Genomic DNA, 22,717 nt, shown 5'->3' with positions numbered 1-22,717 from the left:
AGAAAGGGTCTGAAGGGCCAGAAGCAATGCTTTAATTTCCTTTATGTTGACATGTTTCCTTTTCTGGAAGGATTATCTTCCTTGGACAGTGTATTTTCTCATGCCCATGCTGTAGCCCGTGTCTGAGGCATCTGTGTAAAGTTCTTGGACTGAATCCAGAGGGGTGGAGAGGTAGCCCTGGATTTAGGCTTAACTGTTGAGACCACCAGATATTTTCTTTTTTCAAGCAAGGGATCAGGGGAATGGGGAATTCTGAAGGATGAGAATCTTGGATCCAGACCATGGGAATGGTAGGGGTTGTGAAAGGGAAATAATGCTAGTCAAGCTAGCTGAAATTTTGTAAATTATACGTCCTTTGTGAACATTAATATCATTTATATAGAAATGTAACAAAAGGAGATACTGCCAGCCCAGCTACCTTGAATTCTGTAAATGATATGTCAGTTGTGAATGTCAACACGATTCATATGCTTGTGTTACAAATGTATTAGAACTGCATGTTATGCAAATTTCAAAATGCTGATACAGAAGTGTCTGTAAAGTACTGAGTATAAAGATGAATTAAGAGTGCACTCTACTGAAAAAGAACAAAAATGTGTGTACACTATTGTAACTGTGAAACTGGAAAGTACAGTTGTGTACACTTACCATAAATGTAGATATTCGAGTGTATTCACTGTTGCAGCCATTACATTTTGGTAATCTGATGGCAGGTTGCCCTCAGCCGGCCTGATTAACAAAGTCTTGGGTCCTGTGTCGGTTGCTTTCCCTTCTTCCATGACGTCAGGTAGTCAGGGGTATAAAACATGCAGCCGACGTCATTACATCAGTTTTTCTTGCCCCAGATGTCAGGTGCCCCCCAAACGGGGAGCAAAATATATATATAATTTAAGAGACAAAAAAATATACCTCCAAACAAAAGCAAATACACCAAAAAGGCTTTTAAGCATAGTGCTGGAGGGTGGGTAACCAGGACTGTAACCGTGAATACACTTGAACATCTACATTTATGGTAAGTGTACACAAATGTACTATGTTCTTAGTGTTTCCCTGTTGCAGTCACTACATCTGGGTAGAGTCCAAAAGCTATGGATGGGAGGATGGACTTGTACGGCATTAGGACCAAGTAAAAAATCCACAGAAACTCGAACCCAACTAATACAAATAGCTCAACGTGCCCGAGTACAACAGAATCCACTGGTTAGGTGAAATAATTAGTACTATAGTTAAAAAATACTTTATTATAAAAAAATCAATAAAATTTCAAGGTTTAGCGCTTTCATCTATATAACTTAGACTTCATCAGCATTAGGACCAGCTATAAGGCCCTGCAGGACAGCAGTGTCAAAGCCAGCTCTGGATACAGAGAAGAGAGGTAAATGGTAATGTTTGAACGTATGAATCGAGCTCCAGGTAGCAGTTTCTAGAATGTCTCTGGTAGGAACCCCTCTGAGAAAGGCTGCAGAAGTAGATGCAGCCCTGGTGGCATGAGATCTGGATCCCCTTGGGGACAGGTTTATCATGGTGCATATAGCAGAAATTAATACAATGGCTTATCCATTTGGAAAAAGTCTGCTTTTAAATATCCTTTCCCTCTGCCCCTGCAGCAAATGCCACCAATAGTTCAGATTTTCTTACAGATTCTGTCCTGTTTAAGTAGAATCTAAGTTGACTGTGTACATCCAATGAATGCAGAATCCGCTCACCCTTGCTCTGGATTGGGAAAAAAAGTTGGCAGATGAATGGTCTGATTAAGAGTCGCACTGGATACAACCTTAGGCATGAAAGATGGATTGGTCCTGAGAGACACCCTGTCCGGATGAAAAATAATGAAAGGCTCCACTGCCATAAGAGCCTGTAATTCTGAAATCCTTCTAGCTGAAGTGACTGCTAAAAGGAACGCTGTTTTCCAGGAGAGAAATTTTAGGTAGCAGCTGGCTCAAAAGGAGGGAGAGTGAGCTTTTCCAAAACAAAATTGAGGTCCCATGCAGGTGTTGGCGCTCTCCTGGGAGGTCTTAAATTTTTGGCCCCTCTGAGATACTGCTTTAGCAAAGGATGAGAGAAGAGGTGAGGTTCTGTATTGTAATGGGCTGAAATGGCAGAGGCATGTATTTTTATGGAAGAAAAATATAGGCCCTTGTGAAGCATCTCAGTTAAGTATTGCAGAATCTGAGGAATATTGGGCATTACTGTGCTTATTCCTTGTGATTGGTTCCAGGCACAGAATATGTTCCATTTGTCAGCATAAGATTTTCTAGTACTAGGCCTTCTAGCCTCCAAAATGACATCCATCACAGGTTTGCTGAGGGATGTCAAGGGTGAAATTAATTGATTAGCCATGCTGCAAGATTCAAAGTTTGGAGCTGTGTGCACAGAATTTGGTAGTCCTGCTGAGACAGTAGGTAAGGTGTCTGAGGCAGGTGCCACGGAGAAAGGTGTGACACATTGCGCAGGAGTGGGTACCAGTGTTGGCGAGGCCAGTCTGGAGCAATCAGAATAATTTTTGGTTTGTCCTGTCTGACTTTTAGTAGAACTTTGGAGAGCAGAGGGGGAAAAGCATAGACTGATAGGTTTTTCCAGCTGAATGACTGAGCATCCACTTTTTTGTGATGAATTCTTGTGCAGAATTTGTCCAACTGATAGATCTTTTTCCCTCACCCCAGAACTATGTCTGGACTCCCCCATTTGCATACCAACATGTTGAAAACTTGTGCTTCCAGTTTCCATTCGTGTGGGTCCATAAAATTTCTGCTTAGTTAGTCTGCCAGAGTATTTAGCTTTCCTGGCAGGAACTGTGCTTGTAGTTGTATTTGGTAGGTCAAGGCTGTGTTCCACAATGCCATGGCTAGTCTGCAAAGGGGGTAGGAATGTGTACCCCCCTGCTTGTTTATGTACCACATAAAGTACAGTTTTGTACCTACCGTAAATGTAGATGTTCGAGTGTCTTCACTGCTGCAGTCATTACACTTGGGTTATCCTGCCGTAAGGCAGGCCTGCAGTCGGCCAGAGTTCCAAAGTCTTGGTCCGGCATCGGTTGCTGTCGCTTCCTCCCTGACGTCAGTGCGCCAGGGGTATACAAGATGCAGCCAATGACATTTTCTTCAGTTTTTCTTCTCCCAGATGTCAGGTGCCCCCAAAAATGGTAGGCAATACATACTGCTAATAAAACATACAATAATGTAAAAACAAAAACTTCAGTAACCAGCAAATACACCACATAGGTAGTATAGGATTGAGAAGTATAGATAAGTCCCAGCTAAGAAAGAGGGGGTGGCGGGTGGGTAACCTGGACTGCAGCAGTGAAGACACTCGAACATCTACATTTATGGTAGGTACAAAACTGTACTATGTTCATCATGTTTCACTGCTGCAGTCATTACACTTGGGTTGAATCCCAAATCTGAGTGAGGGTGGCTGGTTCTATAGAGGGATTTGGTGTGGCTATGAGGCCCTGCAGCACTGCAGTGGCAAAGCCAGCTCTGGATCTAGAATAGAGAGGCAAATGGTAATGCTTGGTAAAGGTGTGCACTGAACTCCAAGTTGCAGCTTCCAAGATATCTTCGGTAGGTACTCCTCTAAGGTAGGCAGTAGACGTGGCAGTTGCCCTGGTGGAATGTGGTCTAATGTTACTAGGTACAGGCTTCCCATGCTGTGTGTAGCAGAACCAGATACAGTGTCCTATCCACTTTGAAATGGTCTGCTTTGAAATAGCCTTTCCCTGTGATCCTGCAGCATATGATACAAACAATTGCTCAGTTTTTCTGAAAGCTTTTGTTTTGTCCAAGTAGAAATGTAATTGCCTGTGAATATCCAAGGAATGAAGAAGTCTCTCCCCTATATTCTGGGGATTTGGATAAAAAGTTGGTAAGTGGACAGTTTGGTTAAGAACCACACTGGATGCCACCTTAGGCATAAATGAAGGGTTTGTTCTTAAAGAAATCCTGTCTTGATGAAAAATGATGAAAGGCTCCACTGCCTTTAGTGCCTGTAACTCTGAGACTCTTCGTGCTGAGGTTATTGCCAGAAGCAGAGCTGTTTTCCATGATACATATTTTAATTCTGCTGAATTGGCTGGTTCAAAAGGAGGTAAAGTGAGTTTTTCCAAGACAAAATTGAGGTCCCAAGTAGGTGTTCGTGTTCTCCGGGACGGTCTTATGTTTTTAGCCCCTCTGAGGTACTGCTTTAGCAAGAGATGAGAGAAAACAGGAGGATCTGTGTTGTAATGAGCCGAGATGGCAGAGGCATGGATCTTAATGGATGAGAAGGATAGTCCTTTGTCAAGCATCTCCGTTAAGTATTGTAGTATCAGAGGAATGTTTGGGACAAGAGGGTCAAGGCTTTGAGCCTGGTTCCAGGCAGAGAATCTCTTCCACTTTTCTGAATAAGATTTCCTGGTGCTAGGCCTCCTGGCCTCCAAAATGACATCCATAACAGCTTTAGAGAGAGGTGTTGTATGTTTGACTAATGAATCTGCCATGCAGCCAGGTTTAAGGTTTTGAGCTGACTATGCAGGATCTGATTGTTTTGTTGAGTCAGAAGGTGTGGAATTTGAGGTAAAATCCATGGTGGTCCCTGAATTAAGTTCTTTAAGATTGGGTACCAGGGCAATCAGGATCATCTGTGGTTTTTCTTTTCTGGCTTTCAGGAGTACCTTTGAAAGTAGAGGCAGTGGTGGGAAGGCATAAACTTTTAGGTTTTTCCAGCTGAACGAAAGAGCATCCATTTTCCATGCTTGTGTGTGATAAGTCCTTGTGCAGAATTTTTGGAGTTGGCAATTCAGTGGGGAGGCAAAAAGATCTATGTCTGGGCACCCCTATTTTTGCGTTATCATGCTGAAGACTTGTGGATTTACTTTCCACTCGTGAGGATCCATGATGTTTCTGCTTAAGTCATCTGCCAGAGTACCTTTCTTTCCTGGCAGGAATTGTGCTTGCACATGAACTTGATAAGTTAGAGCTGTGTTCCACAAGGTCATGGCTTGTCTGCAAAGGGGGTAAAAATGAGTGCACCCTTGCTTGTTTATGTACCACATTACTGTGGTGTGGTCTGTCTTTAATAATAATTTCCCTGGATGCAGAAGGTCCTTGAAAGCTGTTAGGGCATTTTGTACAGCCAACATCTCTTTTTGATTGATGTGAAGATGCATTTGGTCTGTGGTCCACTTGCCCTGAATACATTTTCCTGCCATGTGTGCTCCCCAGGCGTAATCCAAAGCATCTGTTGTTAAAGTCTGCCTGGCTGTGGGTAGAGTGAAAGGCTGACCCTTGTTGAGGTGACATGCGTTTGCCCACCATCCAAACTCCTGTTGTAGGCAGGGAATTAGTGGTATTACTGTTTCCAAACTGTGAGAGTGTTGAGTCCATATACTTTTTAGGTACCATGGTAATTTCCTCAGATGCAGTCTGGCATATGGAATTAGTATGCAGGATGCCACAAATCCCAAGGCCTGCAGAATTTTTCTTGCAGGGAGTTGGGACTTTGTTGCCATCAATTGAAAATACTGAGTCAGATGTCCTTGTTTGTCTGGTGTGAGATAAGCCATCTGGGCCGTTGTACTTAAGCTGGCACCCAGGAATATTACCTCTTGTGAGGGCACTAGTTTTGACTTCTTTTCGTTTACTGTGTACCCTACGCAAATTAGCAACTTTTTTACAAATGCCAGATGCTTTAGAAGAATGTCCTTGCTTTCTGCTTGAATAAGGCAGTCGTCCAGGTATGGATATATTTGAATTCCCTTTTGTCTGCAAAATGCAATTACTGGTGCCAGGCACTTTGTGAAGACCCTGGGCGCAGTAGATAAGCCAAAGGGCAGTGCAGAGAATTGATAGTGCATTGAACCAGCTATGAATCTGAGGTATCTTCTGCGATTTTGTCCGATAGGGACATGCAGGTATGCCTCTGAGGTCCAAAGTAACAAGCCAAGCCTTCTTGCCCAGCATGGGTAGAAACTGCTGTAGTGTCAACATTTTGAATTTCGGTACATCCAGGTAAGTATTTAGAGTAGAAAGGTCTAGTATGGGTCTCCAGGCTTTGTCCTTTCTGGGGACCAGGAAAAGTCTCGAGTGAAATCCTTGCCCTTGTTCTTGCTGTGGCACATTTTGAATAGCTCTCATGTTGATGAGGGCTGTAATTTGTTTTTGTGCCTCTGCCCATTGATTTTGTGGCAGGTCTGCCATTCCTTTTAGTCTTGGTAAAGTGTGAAAGTGGAACCTGTAACCTTGAGACACAATATTTAGAACCCATTTGTCTTGGGTTTGCCAATATTGAGAAAAAAGTGCTAGTTTCCCCCCTAAGGGAGCTGCCAAAAGAGGAGTGCTTGGGCATTTGAAGGGGGAAGTCATTGGGACTGTTTCCTGTAAGGTTGTGACTTGTCCTCACCTCCTTTTGGGGATGAAGCATCCCACTGTTGTGGTCTGTAAGAGCCTTGGGGCTGAGATCTGCCTCTTGGGCGTCTGTATCTGCCTCTTTGTGGCCTGTCTGACACTGGAAAGGACCAATTTTTTGTAGGCCAATTTCTGCTAAATTGTGGTGGCTGTACCTGTAAGAAATCCTTCATTGTTTGCATAGATTTTGCCTTATCCTCCATTTTCTTTAATACCTCTTCTGCCTTAACACCAAATAAAATGTCTTGCTGTAAAGGTGCATCCAATAATTTTGCCTTAACATGATCTGGTAAACTTTGTTCTTTTAACCAAGCATGCCTTCGAATCACAGATCCTGCAACTGCTGCTCTACAAGAAGCCTCTAATGAATCAAAACCACATTGCAAAGTATGTTTTCCCACTTGTTCAGCTGCATGCAATAAATCCTGCATTTCCTTGTAGTCAGGATGTTCTGCACTAACAGTCATTTTCTGTTTTAATTGAGACATTAAGTATTGTTGGTATTTAAGCATGTGAAACTGGCAATTTAAAGCCCTCACTGCTAAAGTTGCAGAAGTGTAAACTTTCTTCCCCCGTCCGTCTAATGCTCTAGAATCCCTGTCTGAGGGAACTGGATTTTTAGCCGTGGAAGCCTTTACCCCTTTGGGACCCTGGGAAATAGTTTCTGGGTCAGCAGCCGGGTTTTTATAAAGAAATTTGGGAGAGTCAGGGACTCTGTAGTACCTGTCTGGCTCGACTTGAGCAGGGGGTAAAGAATCAGGATTTAAACTGGATTCAGAAAACACATCATCCACAATATCCAACAATGGCGGAATAGCAAGGGACCTGTGCTGAGGCAATAAAAGAATGTCTCTGAGCCTTTTCTTGGATTCTGAATAATCCTGGCCCTCCCAATGGAAATGCTCCCTCATGGTATGTAAAGTTTCCCCAAAAGAATAATCCTCAGGAGAAGAGGCTGAAGGAACTGATTCTTCAGCATCAGAGTCCTCATGGGGGGGGGGGTAAAGTGTATTCCTGGTCTGAAGAGGAATCAGAATATACAGATATCTGGTCAGAGGAATCCTAGTCTGTATCCTGCCTAGGCCTTTTATCCGGAGGGGGATGGGAACCCCTGATCAGAGTAATTAAGTCTTCGGCCATTTTGAGCATCTGTTTTTTAGGCATGGAGGCCTGTCCAGGTGAATGCTGTACTTGCTTCTTTGTCGTTAATGGAGTTTTAGACTTGGCTGTAGTTTTAATGGTAAGTTGAGAAGGTCTGAAAACACCCTCAGAAGCCGATGCCTGCTCAGCAACTCTGGACCCATCTGAAGGGTTAGTCTCTGTAGGCCCAACAGCTTGAGTATACAGAAGAGGCTTCTTCGTCAGTTTTGGGCCTTGGATGCCTGTCCTTATCTCAGCGTTTTTTGTGCATTCCGGTCATCGGTTGTTCCGACGGCATGGTATAATTAAATCTTCAGCCAAAGTAATGGCGAGCAAAATCAAACCGGCGTTTAATAGTGCGTTTGTTAAATCTAGCACAAAACCGACAGAATGAAAATCCTAATGAGGTATTTGCTTCCCACAAGAAATACAATTATTAACTTTTACTGACATCGGTCTGAGGCAAGAAAAAGTTTCCCCAATGGGGTACTTAGCTTTATTGAAGACTTCGGTTCTGAAAATCGAATTTGATATCTCAGGAGTTGGCCGACTGGCACTTGCAAACTGCTTTTGCTTCGGGCACCGCACGGCAAGAAAGACTGAAGAAAATGGTGTCGGCTGTATCTTATATACCCCTGGTGCACTGACGTCAGGGAAGAAGCGACAGCAACCGACGCCGGACCAAGACTTTGGAACTCTGGCCGACTGCGGGCCCGCCTAACAGCAGGATAACCCAAGTGTAATGACTGCAGCAGTGAAACACGATGAACATCTGTGGTGTTGTCTGTCTTTAACATTAGTTGTCCTGGATGAAGGTAGTCCTTGAAGGCTGTTAGTGCATTCTGTACAGCTAGCATCTCTTTCTGATTGATATGTAGGTGCATTTGATTTGGGCTCCATTTGCCCTGAATGCACTTTCCTGCCAGATGAGCCCCCCAAGCATAGTCTGATGCATCTGTAGTTAGGGTTTGGGCGGCAGGGGATGGAGTGAATGGCAGCCCCTCGTTTTGGTGGCAGGCCTTTGACCACCATAGGAACTGTAGTTGCAGGCAAGGTATAATAGGAATCATTGTTTCCAGGCTGTGACTGTTGGCTCATTAAACATTTTAAGTACCGCTGAGGTTTCCTCATATGCAAAGGGCAGTGCAGAGAACTGATAATGTAAGTAACCTGCTTTGAAGTGGAGTTATCTTCTGCAAGATTCCCTGATTGGGATATGCAGGTAAGCCTCTTAAGTCTAGAGTTACAAACCAAGCATCTTTGCCTAGCATATGTAGTAACTGTTGAACAGTCAGCATCTTGAATTTTGGAATGTCCAGAAATGTGTTTAGAGTGGATAAGTCCACAATTGGACGCCATGATTTGTCTTTTCAGGGTATGAGGAAAAGTCTTGAACAGAAACCTTGTCCATTTTCCTCTTCTAGTACTGGTTGGAGAGCCCCATGTGCATGAGGGACAGAACTTGTTTCTGGGCCTCTGCCTACTGATTTGGGGGCAGATCTGGCCATCCGTTTGGGATTGGCAACGTGTGGAAATTAAATCTGTATCCCTGGGATACTATATTTAAAACCCATTTGTCCTAATTAATAAGTTGCCAGTTTCGTGCATGAAGTGCCAGTTTCCCCCCCAAAGGGGCGGCTAAAAGGTAAGTGCTTGGTGATTGTAGAGGGAAGTCATTGAGACTGTTTACCATAGGGAGGTGCCTTGTTGTTTCCGGATTTGGAGGTGGAGGCACCCCATTGTTTTGTTCTAAAAGTTCCTTGTGACTGAAATCTGGAGCCTTTGGAATGTCTGGATTTAACTTGAGCGGCTCTCAAAGGGACTGGAAAGGACCAGTTCTTGGTAGGCCAGTGCCTACTAAATCTTGGAGGTTGCACATGTAATAAATCTTTCACAGTTTGCATAGATTTAGCTTTATCTTCCATCTTTTTTAACATTTCTTTAGCCTCATTACCAAAGAGATGGTCCTGTTGTAAAGGAGCATCCAACAATTTTGCTTTAACATGGTCAGGCAGAGTTTGCTCTTTGAGCCAAGCATGCCTTCTTAGCACAGATCCAGTTAAAGCAGCCCTGCAAGAGGCCTCCAAGGAATCAAAACCACATTGCAAAGTATGTTTTCCAACGTTCAGTTGAATGTAATAAATCCTGTAAATCTTTATTTTCCACACAGTCAGAAATTCACATTTTCAGTTTAAGTAGTCCCATAGTATGCTGTTGACATTTAAGCATATGAAAATGACAGTTTAAAGCCCTGACTGCCAAGGCTGCAGAAGTGTAAACCTTCTTACCCCATCTATCCAGCACCCTGGAATATCTATCAGAAGGGGTAGGACTTTTAGCAGTAGAGGCCTTAATGCCCTTGGGACCCTGAGAAATGGCTTCAGGATCAGTAGTAGGATTTTTGAAAAGGAACTTGTGGGAGTCAGGAACCCTGCAATGGCTTATCCATTTAGAAATGTTTTTTTTTTTTTTTGAAATAGCCTTTCCCTCTGCTCCTGCAGCAAATGCTACCAGCAATTGTTCAGATTTTCTTTGAGATTTAGTCCTGTCCAAGTAGAATCTTAGTTGTCTGTGCACATCCAAGGAATGCAGAATCCGTTCCCCTTTGTTCTGTGGACTGGGAAAGAAGTTTGGCAAATGAATGGACTGATTAAGAGTCACACTGGAAACCACCTTGGGCATGAAGGATGGATTGGTCCTGAGAGATACCCTGTCCGCATGAAAGATGATGACAGGCTCCACTGCCATTAGGGCCTGTAATTCAGACATCCTTCTAGCTGAAGTGATTGCTAAAAGGAACGCTGTTTTCCAAGAAAGAAATTTTAAGTCTGCAGTAGCAGCTGGCTCGAAAGGTGGTAGAGTAAGTTTCTCCAAAACAAAGTTAAGGTCCCAGGCAGGGGTTGGAGCTCTCCTGGGTGGTCTCATGTTTTTCGCCCCTCTGAGATGCTGCTTGAGCAGAGAATAAGAGAAGAGGGGTAGTTCCGTGTTATAGTGAGTTGAAATAGCTGAGATGTGGATTTTAATGGAGGAAAAAGACAGCCCTTGTGAAGCATCTCAGTTAAGTATTGCAAAATCTGAGGTAAATTGGGCGCTGCTGTGCTCATCCCTAAAGATTGGTTCCGGGCACAGATTATTTTCCATTTGTCAGCATAAGATTTTCTAGTACTAGGTCTCCTCGCCTCCAAGATGACATCCATCACAGGTTTGCTGAGGGATGATAAGGGTGAATTTAAGTGATTAGCCAGGCTGCAAGGTTTAATGTTGGAAGCCGAGGGTGCAGAATTTGATTCTCCTGCTGAGACAGCAGGGAAGGGGTCTGAGGCAAGTGCCATAGAGATATTTGCAACACACTGCGCAGGAGGAGGTACCAGTGTTGGCGCGGCCAGTCTGGAGCAATCAAAATTATCCTTGGTTTGTCCTGTTTGACTTTTGGTAGAACTTTGGAGGGCAGAGGCAGAGGGGGAAAAACGTAGACTGATGGATTTTTCCAGCTGAAGGACAGAGCATCCACTTTCCAGGCTTGTTTGTGGGGAGTCCTTGTGCAAAACTTGTCCAACTGGTAGTTCTGGAGAGAGGCAAATAGATCTGTGTCTGGGTTTCCCCATTTGTTTGTCAACATGTTGAAAATACGTGGTTCCAGTTTCCACTCATGTGGGTCTATGAGGTTTCTGCTTAGTCCTTCTGCCAGTGTATTCAATTTTCCTGGCAGGAATTGAGCTTGTAGATGCGCTTGGTAGCTCAGGGCTGTGTTCCACAATGCCATGGGTAGTCTGCAGAGGGGGTAGAAATGTGTACCCCCCTGCTTGTTTATATACCACATAACCGTGGTGTTGCCCATCTTTACCATTAGTTGTCCTGGAAGAATGTAGTCCTTGAAGGCTGCCAGAGCATTCTGTACAGCTAACATTTCTTTTTGATTGATATGTAGGTGCATTTGATTTGGGTTCCATTTGCCCTGAATGCACTTCCCTGCCAGGTGAGCCCCCCATGCATAGTCTGATGCATCTGTAATTAGGGTTTGGGCAGCAGGGGGTAGTGTGAATGGTAATCCCTTGTTTTGGTGGCAGGCTTCTACCCACCATAGGTACTCCAGGCGTAGGCACGGTATGATAGGAATCATCGTTTCCAGGCTGTGACAATGTTGACTCCATAGACTTTTTGGATACCACTGTAGTTTCCTCATATGCAGTCTTGCATATGGAATTAGAACAATGCAGGAGGCCATGAACCCCAAGGCTTGCAGTATTTGTCTTGCAGAGAGCAGGGTTTTTGTGGCCACTTGTTTGAAGTAAGTTACCAAATGAATTTGCTTCTCTGGCAAGAGTAAAGCCATCTGGGAAGTTGTAGTCAAGCTTGCACCCAGGAATGCAATCTGTTGACAGGGTAACAGTTGTGATTTCTTTTCGTTTATGGTGTACCCTAGACAAGTTAGAACCCTTTTTACAAACGCCAGATGACTTAAAAGTATGCCCTGGTTTTCTGCCTGAATTAGACAATCGTCCAGGTATGGATATATCTGAATATTTCTTTGCCTGCAAAATGTAAGATTCCCTGATTGGGATGTGCAGGTATGCTTCTTTTAAATCTAAAGTTGCCAACCAGGTGTCTTTGTCTGGCATAGGAAGTAACTGGTGAAGAGTCAGCATCTTGAATTTTGGAATCTCCAGAAAGGTGTTTAGAGTAGACAGGTCCAGGACTGGACATCATGAGTCTTTTCTGGGTACCAGGAAAGCCTTGACCCTTTTCCTCTTCTGGCACCTATTGAAAAGCCCCCATGCTTAAGTAAGAAAGGACTTGTTTTTGAGCCTCTGCCCACTTATTCGGGGGCAGGTCTGGCCACCCATTTGGTGTTGACAATGTGTGAAAATGAAATCTGTATCCCTGGGACACTAGATTTAAAACCCATTTGTCCTAGGTTATTGAGTTCTCAGTTCTTTACATGAAGAGCAATCTTTCCCCCCAAAGGAGCGGTTGAAAGACAGTGCTTGGTAATTTTAAAAGGAAGTCATTGAGACTGTTTACTGTAGGGGGGGGTGTCTTGTTATTTCCAGATTTGGAAGTGGAGGCTCCCCACTGCTTAGCTCTGAGAGTACACTGGGACTGAAACCTGGGGTTTTTGCTGTGTCTGGGTTTGGCTTGAGAGGATCTGGAAGGGGCTGGAAAGGACCAATTCTTAGTAGGCCAATGCCTACTAAATCTTGGAGGTTGCACTTGTAAGAAATCTTTAACAGTTTGCATAGCTTTAGCTTTATCTTCCATCTTTTTTAGAACTTCTTCAGCCTTATTGACAAACAGTCGGTCCTGACTTAAAGGAGCATCCAACAATTTAGCTTTAACATGATCAGGCAAAGACTGCCCCTTAAGCCAAGCATGCCTTCTAAGCAAAGACCCAGTAACAGCAGCCCTGCAGGAGGCAAAGTATGTTTTCCAACTTGTTCAGCAGAATGCATTAAATCCTGTAAATCTTTATTTTCCACAGTCAGGAATCAACATCATTTTCTGTTTAACCAGTCCAATAATATGCTGTTGATATTTTAACATATGAAATTGGCAGTTTAATGCTCTGATTGCCAAGGTCGCAGAAGTATAAACCTTTTTACCCCATCGATCCAGCGCTGTGGAATCTCTATCAGAAGGGGTAGGATTTTTAGAAGTAGAAGCCTTAATGCCCTTGGGCCCCTGAGAAATGGTTTCTGGATCTGCAACAGGATTTTTGAAAAGGAACTTGTGGGACTCAGGAACCCTGTAGTATCTGTCAGGTTTGCTAGGAGCCGGAGGCAGGGAATCAGGAGGCAAACTGGATTCCAAGAACACATCATCAACAATGTCTAGTACAGGCGGTATAGCCAAAGGCCTATGCTGAGGTAGAAGCAGGAAATCCGTAAGGCTCTTTTTTGAATCAGAAAATTCCTGGCTTTCCCAGTGGAAATGCTCCCTCAAAGCATGTAAAGTTTCCCCAAAAGAAATTCCTCAAGAGGGGAAGCAGAGGGAATGGAGTCCTCTGCATCGGAATCCTCAAATCCTCATAAGTAGGTATGGACACATCCAGGACATTAGAAGAGTCAGAAGAAACAGAATCCTGATCAAAAGACTCAATCAATTTCAGCTCTAGGCTTCTTAGAGAGAGGGGGGGGGGCTGACTACCCCTGATTAGAGAAATTAGATCTTCAACCATTTTTATTATTTGTTTTTTAGGCATAGGGGCCTGAACACATGGCCTGGGCGTCGGTTATTTGGACATGGATCGAGATTTAGGCCTTAGTAATGAAGGCGGTGTCTATTTAATATGCAAGTCTGTAGACCTGAATACACCCTCAGAAGCTGGTGCCTGCACATCGGCTCTGGACCCATTCAAGGTACAGACATCAGCGGGTTCCATAGGTGAAGCATCTTGTGGCATTCTGGACTCCGAATGGGTCTCAGTAGAGGCCTGCGAATCAGAAGTAGCTGGTATCAGGGGCTGCAAAAGCACCTCACTAAGTACCAGCGAACTGGCGACTGGCTTAGGAGAAGCGTTGTTGGCAGTTTTGGACCTCGGCGGCCTGTCTCTGTCTTTATCTTTGCGTTTTTTCGGAATTTCGGTAGTCGGAAGGCTAATTGACGACATTTCTATATAATTAAACTGAGAACCGAAATAATTAAGAGGCAAAAATGTACCGACGACGGATAGTGTGCTGATTAAAGCACAAAACCGACAGCAAAGTACGTCGTGGTCAGGGCCTAGGCAAGGAATACAGTACGAATTAAAATCTTTATGAGGTATTTTCTTTCAAGTAATGCAATTATTAACTTTTACTGACATCGGTAAGGAGCAAGAAAAAGTTTCCCCAACAGGGTACTTAGCTTTAAGTTGACGACTTCGGTTCTTAAACTCGAAAACGAAAATTTCAGGAGCCGGCCGACCGGCACTTGCGAACTGCTTTTGCTTTGGCCACCGCATGGCAAGAAAGAGTGATGTAATGACGTCGGCTGCATGTTTTATACCCCTGACGACCTGATGTCATGGAAGAAGGGACAGCATCTGACGCAGGACCCAAGACTTTGTTAATCAGGCTGACTGAGGGCAACCTGCCAGCAGATTACCCAAATGTAATGACTGCAACAGTGAAACACGAAGAACATCACAGACGGTTAACTTGCAAAATTTCAGAAAAATGGTTGAAATTAAATTGTTTTATAACTGTGCCATAAAAGTCTTGATGCAGCAAGGAGACAGGATGTATAAAACTAGATTGTACTGCAAGTGTTGTATTCTTTTACGTCTTCCAGCAGATGCAAACATCTGAAGGCTATATTTTCACAGGGAGATGCTAAATACTAGCAGTTTCTAGCAATGGTTGCTGAGCCTGGGAATTGAAGTCAGGTGACAAAAAGGGATGTTATGCTGCACGTAACCCAGCAGTACTATCTGATATTAATTTAAAACTCCCAGAAAGTAACTGTGCATTTTGTCTCTGACCTGGCAACTTCAGATGGAAACATCCACTCACCACATCTGTCTAGCCTTGCTGTAAAAGTTAGTTAACTAGGGTACAGGAAATTCTTTTATATTCAGTAAGGAATATAGCAAAGATTAGTTTAGATGTTTTCTGTATTTGAGACCGTCCTGCAATATTGTGTTAAATATTTTCTGTGATTTTTAACTCTGAAGTTACTGTGATGATTTACTGAATACGGTCTTGTTCTTTTACTTATTATTAAATATATTTAAACCGATCTTTGTGGCTGATATCTGTGAGACATATTTAAGCTCTTAAGAGTACTTGCATATCTATTTGGTGACATTTTGCAGGCCACTCCTAATAGCTTTCCTCTTGGTCAAACTACCATTTGGATTAACAGTAACATTACACAGTAGAATTGGACACCCTTTGTTAAGGGCCTTAAAGTAGCTGATAAGGGGTTCTGGTGGCAGTGGTAACTACCTTACAGTCTGGTCAGAAAGGGGCATATCTAGTAAACATGTGCCAGCCTTTCCCAAGTCTGTGTGTGTGTGCAAAACACATCTCCAAGAGTGTGTGTTAGCTACCTAGGCAGGGATATGAAGCACTGGTTGGACAGTGTTGGAGGCTTAGCTTGGAACCCTGGCTAAGGACTGAACTCTATAGCTGTGCCAGTGGGGAGTCTTACTGGGGATCTGGATAAAGAGGGAGAAACCAGCCCCAGACTGACTGTGGTCTCTGTGTGCTCGTAAGGGAAATTGCACTTTACTGTTTATGTACTTGTCATCCTCCCAGTGTGTATGTCCCCCACTGTTGCCAATGGTGAGGACTGAGGCTCCTTGACTACTGGGCCAGTGTTGGGGCGTCACATATTAATTGGGGGGCAGTGGTGGGATATCCACATCACATATTCACTGTTTGGCAGTGGTGGGATATCCCTATATTAGGGTTCAGTGGTGTGGATACTGGATTCTTGTAGCTTGTAAACAGTGGTCACTAAAAAATGTGTTTGTACTCTCCATCAGCCACACAGTGAACATTTACAGTTTCATATCACAGCTGTTTTTAATTTATTTTTTGTTGACTTATCAGGGAGAGCAGGCAAGGATGTCAGAAAAGGAGTATGGCAAGCTGACAAGAGCCAGATGACCGAGATGTGCCAGGCTAAAGGACTGGTGAATGCCAACCTAACTAAAGCAGAAGTGATTTCAGCCTTGGGCACAGCTGCAACACGGTCCAGCAATCAGGACAACCAGACTGGCCTTGGAGATGTACAACTCTCAGAAAATGGATAATTCAACCTTTCCACAGATGACCTAAAAATGCACCTGGAGTTAGAGACTTGAACTGGAGGCCAAACGCTGGTAAATAGAAGCAGCAGAGAGACTGAGACGTCTACAGTCTGAGGAAAATGAGACAGACAATTGTAGGCAGAGGAAAATGAGAAACTGAGACACCTAGAGGCTGAGTAGAATGAGAAGAGAGGCAACATGAGAAGGAGATGCTGACTCTTTGCCAGGGTCATGGAGATTAACAGGGAAGGGAGTAATCGAACCCCAGAAGCAACAAACTTCAGTAAATTTCTTCCACAATTTACAGATGGGGATAATTTTGGATAGTTTCATTCATATGTCTGAAAGGATATGTAAACAGTATAACGTTGACCAAGGGCTCTGGGTACAGTTCCTGACCCCCTTACTCCATGGTAAAGCTGTAACTGCTATTTCTAAATTGTCTGATACTGACTGCTTAAATTATAATAGTTAAAAATTGTCTTTTAGAGTGCTTTAAGTTAACACCTGAAGCTTATAGGAAAAGGTTTTGAGAGAACAGATGCAAGGCAGATGAAAGTGTGTGAATATATTGCTGAACTAAGCACTTATTTTCGCAGGTGGGTGAGTGGATGTCAGGTCACCACTTTTGAAGAGCTAGCGGACCTTTTGGTGAGGGAACAGGCCCTTAGCACTTTGCCTGAGGACATGAGAATCTGGCTGGCAGATAGGCAATGCAATACTGCAGATGAGTTGGGGAAGAAGGGAGACCTATACCTAGCAAGCAGGGCATCAATGCACAAGAAAGGGATACCCAATGCTGCTCTTGGGTCCAAGGAAACCCATGGTGGACAGTCTAAACCACCCCAACAGAGTCTGCCACTAGCAGGGGAAGCCACTAATCCAGGTGCACGTCCAGGACCAAGGGGTAATTGCTTTAAATGTAACCAGTGGGGCCATGTAGCATACAGATATCCACAGAGGCAAGGTGGGGACGAAAAGGTGCGATAGCCAGTAAGTGGGAATGACAGAATGCCAGCAGTAAGTTGCCTTGAGACAATAAGGATACCAAACTACCAAAAGAGGTTACACATCCTTAGTAAATGGGAAAGAGGTCACTGCTAAGAGAGTGAGCCTCTGACCTAACCACTGTGAAGCCTACAATGGTTAAAAGAGGCGCACACTACTTGCTTGGGTAGTCTACTCCAGTCAGAGCTTTAGGAGGGACATCATTTGAAATACCTTTTGGCTGGGGTTCACCTTGAATGGGAGGGTGTAAAAGAAAGCCAGCAAGTATGTGTGTTTGAAGATATCCCTGCAGATGTCCTGATAGGGAATGATTCTGATAATGCAGCACCTTGTGTGCGTGCAGTGACAGTGTCAGGCTTGGCGACAAGCATGTGGGTCTCATAGCCTGGAGGAGATCCAGACAGACTGCAGCCTTGAAGCCAGGACTGGTGTGGTGGTTACTTCAGAAAGGGAGCTACTCTGTAGCAGTGAGACTGAAGGTGAGCCACAGCTGCATGTAGGGAATGATGCTCCCTTGGACAGAATGACTGCAAGGGCAGAGGTGAGTAAAAGTACCCAGGTAAAACAAAAAATAAATCACCAACGTATACTGAATATCCAAGCAGGAAAACCAAACACTAGCAAAAAGAACCAGCAGGACAACCACAGCAATAATCTCCACTTTAATAAAAAAGAGCATACAAAACCAAGAAAAGGACAAGCACTTTCCCATATAAAATATGCTTCTTCAGATCCAATAAGACAAACTGGAGCCAAAATGGCATCACTACTAGTACAGGGTAGATCATCTCTAGGGTTTACACCCATTCAAGATATGTTTAACACTAACACAATCATTCAAACTCTGGATGTTTGTGTGCTTGCATCCTCAAAATTCATCTCAGTTCTACCCATTCCAGATAGTTAACATCACCACCCCACAAATTCTTATTAAAACACTGTATAACTTTAAACGAGAACTGATGACCAGGATGTTCTATCAGATGTTTTGCTAGGGCATTCCTAACATCTCCCTTCCTCATATCAGAGATGTGTTTGTAAACCCTATCTCTTAGCCGTTGGATAGTCTTGCCCACATAGAAGAAAGAACAAGAACCACAAGTAGCCAAACATATGAGGTGTGTAGTGGTGCAATCTGCATAAAACCGGGGTTTAAACTGAAATTTTAATGTAGGATGATTAAAGATTTGCACTTTGGTTAAAACCTTACAAACACTACAGTACCTATAGGGGTATGTCCCTAGCCATTGATCTCCATATGCACCTTTTTTTCTCTCACTGCATAGCAACTGTTTGAGGTTGTTGCTATTCCGGTATGTAAACCTAGGTACATTACCAACAAAATTTGCAGTTTCAGCATCCAAAGTTAGTAAATGCCAATGTTTCTGTAAAATATCCTTAACAACATTATTGTCACTAATAAAATTAGTCACAAAGGAACTCATCTTCCTTCTCCTTCCCCTGTTCCTATCACATCCAAATTTAATCATTGTACTGCCCACATTCCTTGTTGTGTCCACACCTACTCCCATCTGGTCACAACTAGGATTATTCAAGGTGGTCACTTGCTGGCTATCCATAACAGTTCCACATATATCTCTAACCATCTTTTTATCATAGCCTCTTCTCAATGAACACCCTTTCCACGGTATCATGTTCACGCCTCAAATACTCCTCTTTATTCTATATCCAAGAAACCCTAAGAAACTGGCTCTTAACCATGCTGGGAAAGATGCCCAAGATGCATGCTCTCTCTACTCAAGAGACCATTACGCGAGCAAGGTTGCCTATATAAAGTCGTAGAGAGCCCACCTTGGTTAGGTCTTTCCCAGCATAGTTAAGAGGCAGTTTCTTAGGGTGTCTAGGATATGCAATAAAGAGGAGAATAAACTGTATGATGTTAACATGATGAAATATTACTGTGACAGGGAGGCCCTGGTGCTAAGTACTGGCAACAGGAGGCGGAGGGGGATCTACAGCTGCAGGGAGCCAGCCAGCTAAATTCCAAATTACTACGGTGGAGCCTAGGGTTGCAAGCATATGACAGGACAGTGCAGCACTGTACTGGGGTCAGCACTGACAAGCCAGCTGGAATCTCAAGACAGGGTATGGGGTAATGTATTCTCAGATAGGCTCACCCTCTCAAGCAACACTTCTAACCACAGATGTCTTTCTTTTCCATGTTGCAGTATTCATACTGTGGGATTTTCTGCCTAAGGTGACCAGACGTCAGCTCCTATACAAAATCTTAAGCCTGGCTGCTGTAGGTGCGTGGGACGTCACAGGCAGGGCTACAAACCAGGGACCATAAATGTGACGTTTGCACACAGACCTCAGAACTTGAAAGCCCAGTATAAGGTGTACAAAAGTTGAGGCCAAGGAGCAAATGTCCCTGAAGGGCTGTACAGAATATCCTGTAGGGAGTGGATATAGAGGTCAAAGACCAACCACCCAGAGGAGATGGAAAAAAAGGGGGTATGGAGGGTGGGGAGGAATACTGTAACATGGAAGAGAAGGACATCTATGGTTATGGTAAGATTTTATACAACTATTCTATGTCCTTCTATTCCTATGTTGCAGTACTCATACTGTGGAAGAGTACCATAGCTAGAAGGAGTGAAAGAAGGGAGTAGAGGATTCCAAGAATCCCTGCAGGATTGCCCTGGTGAATCCTGTTCTGGCCCTGGAGACCTGGTCTAGCCTGCAGGGTTTTGTGAAAGTGTGAACTGTAGACCAGGTAGCTGCTTCCATTACGGAGGCTGTGTCCAGCCCTCAAAGAAAGGCACTGGAGGGAGCCATGCCTCTAGTATAATGAGCCCTCATTCCTTGAGGCAACTGTTTGTCATGATGCGAGTAGCAGAAGATAATGGATTTCCTGATCCAAGAGAAATAGTTTGTTTGGAAACTGCCTCACCCAGAGCCCTGGGGTGAAAGGAGATGAAGAGTTGGTCATATTTTCTGTAGGACTTAGTCTTGTCTAAGTAGAATCTCAGTTGTCTGTGTACATCTAGGGAATGAGAGGGGAAGAAGGTAGGTAAATGAATGGACTGGTTTAAGGATAGTACGTTCACTAATTTGGCCATGAAGGAAGGGTTTGTGCGCAAGGTCACCTGTCATTGTGGAAGGTGGTGTAAGGAAGACAGGCCATGAGAGCCTGTAGTTCATACACTCTTCTAGTGGAGGCAATGGCCACTAAAAGAATGGTTTTCTATGTGCAAATTTGTAGCGAAGCTGTGCTGGCTGACTCAAAGGGAGGTAAGGTGAGGTTTTTCCAGCATGAAATTGAGGTTCCAGGGAGGGGGGTGGGTTTCTTGGTGGTCTGATATGCAAGACCCCCCCCCCCCCAGGAAAAGTTTAACGTCCAGTCTGGCAAGTAGTGATAGCTGTAAGGGCAAGCAGGCTGAAATGGCAGAAAGGTGGAATTTCAATGAAGAATATGCTAGTCCTTCCTTAATAAGCTCACATATATAGCTAAGGACAAGTGAAGGATCTGCCTGAAAAGGATCCTTGTCCCTAAGGGAACACCATTTGGAGAATCTCTGCCATTTAGACAAATAGTTTTTCCTAGCAGCTATTTTCCTGGCCTCCCTCAGTACGGAGAGCATGTCCTCTGAGTAGTGTTGTCTGAAAATGATCAGAAGTTGATCACTCACAGAGTTAGGTGCAGCAAAGACAGTTGAGGGCGAATGACAGTTCCTTTTTGTTGTGTTAGTAGGTCCACCTTGTGGGGTAACATGTGGTGATAGCCCTTGGCTAGGAAGTGAAGAAGGTGGAAAGAATAGTTGTGTAAAAATCTTACCATAACCACAGATGTCCTCCTCTTTCATGTTGCAGTATTCTTGGTGTGGGATTTTCTGCCTCAGGCGACCCGTATGTCTGCTCCTATACAAAAGCCTCAGCTTGGCTGTTGTAGCTGCATGGGATGTCACACGTAGGTCCATAAACCAAGGACCTTAAATGTGACGTCTGCAAGCACAGATCTCAGAACTTGAAGGCCCAGCAGGAGTAACAGCCAGTGGTGTCAGTCACAGGGTCAAGGAGCCCTTATGTGGTTGCATAGGTCACAGGATAGGGTGTAGACCCCCCCCCAAGAGATCTGAGGATATGAGTGATTGAGAGAGAGAGAGAGAGAAAGGGATAAGGGAGCTTTGGTGGGTGGGAAGGAATACTGCAACATGGAAGACAAGGACATCTATGGTTATGGTAGGATTTTACACAACTTTTCTATGTCCTTCTATTCTTATGTTGCAGTATTCTTGGTGTGGAAGAGTACCACAGCTTAGTTGGAAGGAAGGGTGGAGGTTGAAAAGGCTGATTCCACAAAGCCCTGCATGACTGCCCTGGCAAATCTTGCCCATACTCTGGAGACAGTGTCTAACTTGTAGTGTTTGGTGAAAGTGTGAATGGTGGACCATGTGGCTGCTTCCAGCATGGAAGTGATGTCCAGGCCATTTAAAAAGTCTTTGGAGGCTGCCACTGCCCTGGTGGAGTGAGCTTTGATTCCCTCTGGAAGCTTTTTGCCATGCTGTGAGTAGCAGAGGCAAATGGCTTTCCTAATCCAGCATGCGATGGTTTGTTTGGAAACTGCCTTGCCAAGGGCCCTGGGGTGGAAGAAAACAAAGTTGATTCGATTTTCTAATGGATTTTGTTTTGTCTAGGTAAAATCTTAGCTGTTTGTGTACATCCAGGGAGTGCAGTATTCTCTCGCTGTCATTGGTAGGAGAGGTGTAGAAGGTGGGAAGATGAATAGATTGGTTTAAGGACAGATCGTTGACCACCTTTGGCATGAAGGAAAGGTTAGTTCTAAGTGTTACCCTGTCTTTGTGGAAGGTAGTGTGAGGGGCAGGCCATTAGGGCCTGTAATTCAGACACCCTTCTGGCTGAAGTTATGGCCACTAGCAGTACTGTCTTCCAAGTGCAAATTTGCAGAGTAGATGCACTAGCAGATATGAATGGAGACTGGGTTAGTTTTTCCAGAATGAAGTTAAGGTCCCAGGGTGGTTGGACGGCCTTTCTATGAGGTCTGATGTGTAAGACCCCTTTTAAGAATAGCTTAACGTCGGGCCTGGCTAGTAGGGGAGGGTCTAGTGGCAGGCAGGATGACACTGCTGAAAGATGAACTTTCACTGAAGAATAAGAGAGTCCGCCCTTTACTAGCTGACACATACAAGCAAGAACTGGGGGGGGGGGGGGGCATGATCTGAGATGCATGGATCCCTGACCTTGTCCATTCACCATTTGGAAAATCTTTCCCATTTAAGCCAAGTATGATTTTCTTGTAGTAGGTTTCCTGGCCTCCCTCAGGACTGAAAGCACATCCTCTAAGTAGTGAAGCCTGAAGAGAATTAGAAGTTTATCACCCACAGTGTCAGTAACAACATCTGCAAGTGTGGGTGGATGAGGGTTCCCTTTTGTTGTGTCAAAAGGTCCACTCTGTGGGGTAACTTATGGT

General features: G+C 44.1%; 1 protein-coding gene across 1 annotated transcript in view; it reads right to left on the bottom strand.

The window, feature by feature from the left end:
- Positions 1–22,717, bottom strand: part of SF3B1 (splicing factor 3b subunit 1) — a 1,956,191-nt gene that overhangs the window by 967,983 nt on the left and 965,491 nt on the right. The window lies entirely within an intron of this gene.

Source organism: Protopterus annectens, chromosome 2.part0, assembly GCF_019279795.1.
Source record: "Protopterus annectens isolate FY-2018-M chromosome 2.part0, PAN1.0, whole genome shotgun sequence".
Lineage (NCBI taxonomy): Eukaryota > Metazoa > Chordata > Ceratodontiformes > Protopteridae > Protopterus > Protopterus annectens.
Note: the sequence above shows the minus strand (reverse complement) of the source record. Positions and strands in the feature narration are given on the sequence as shown.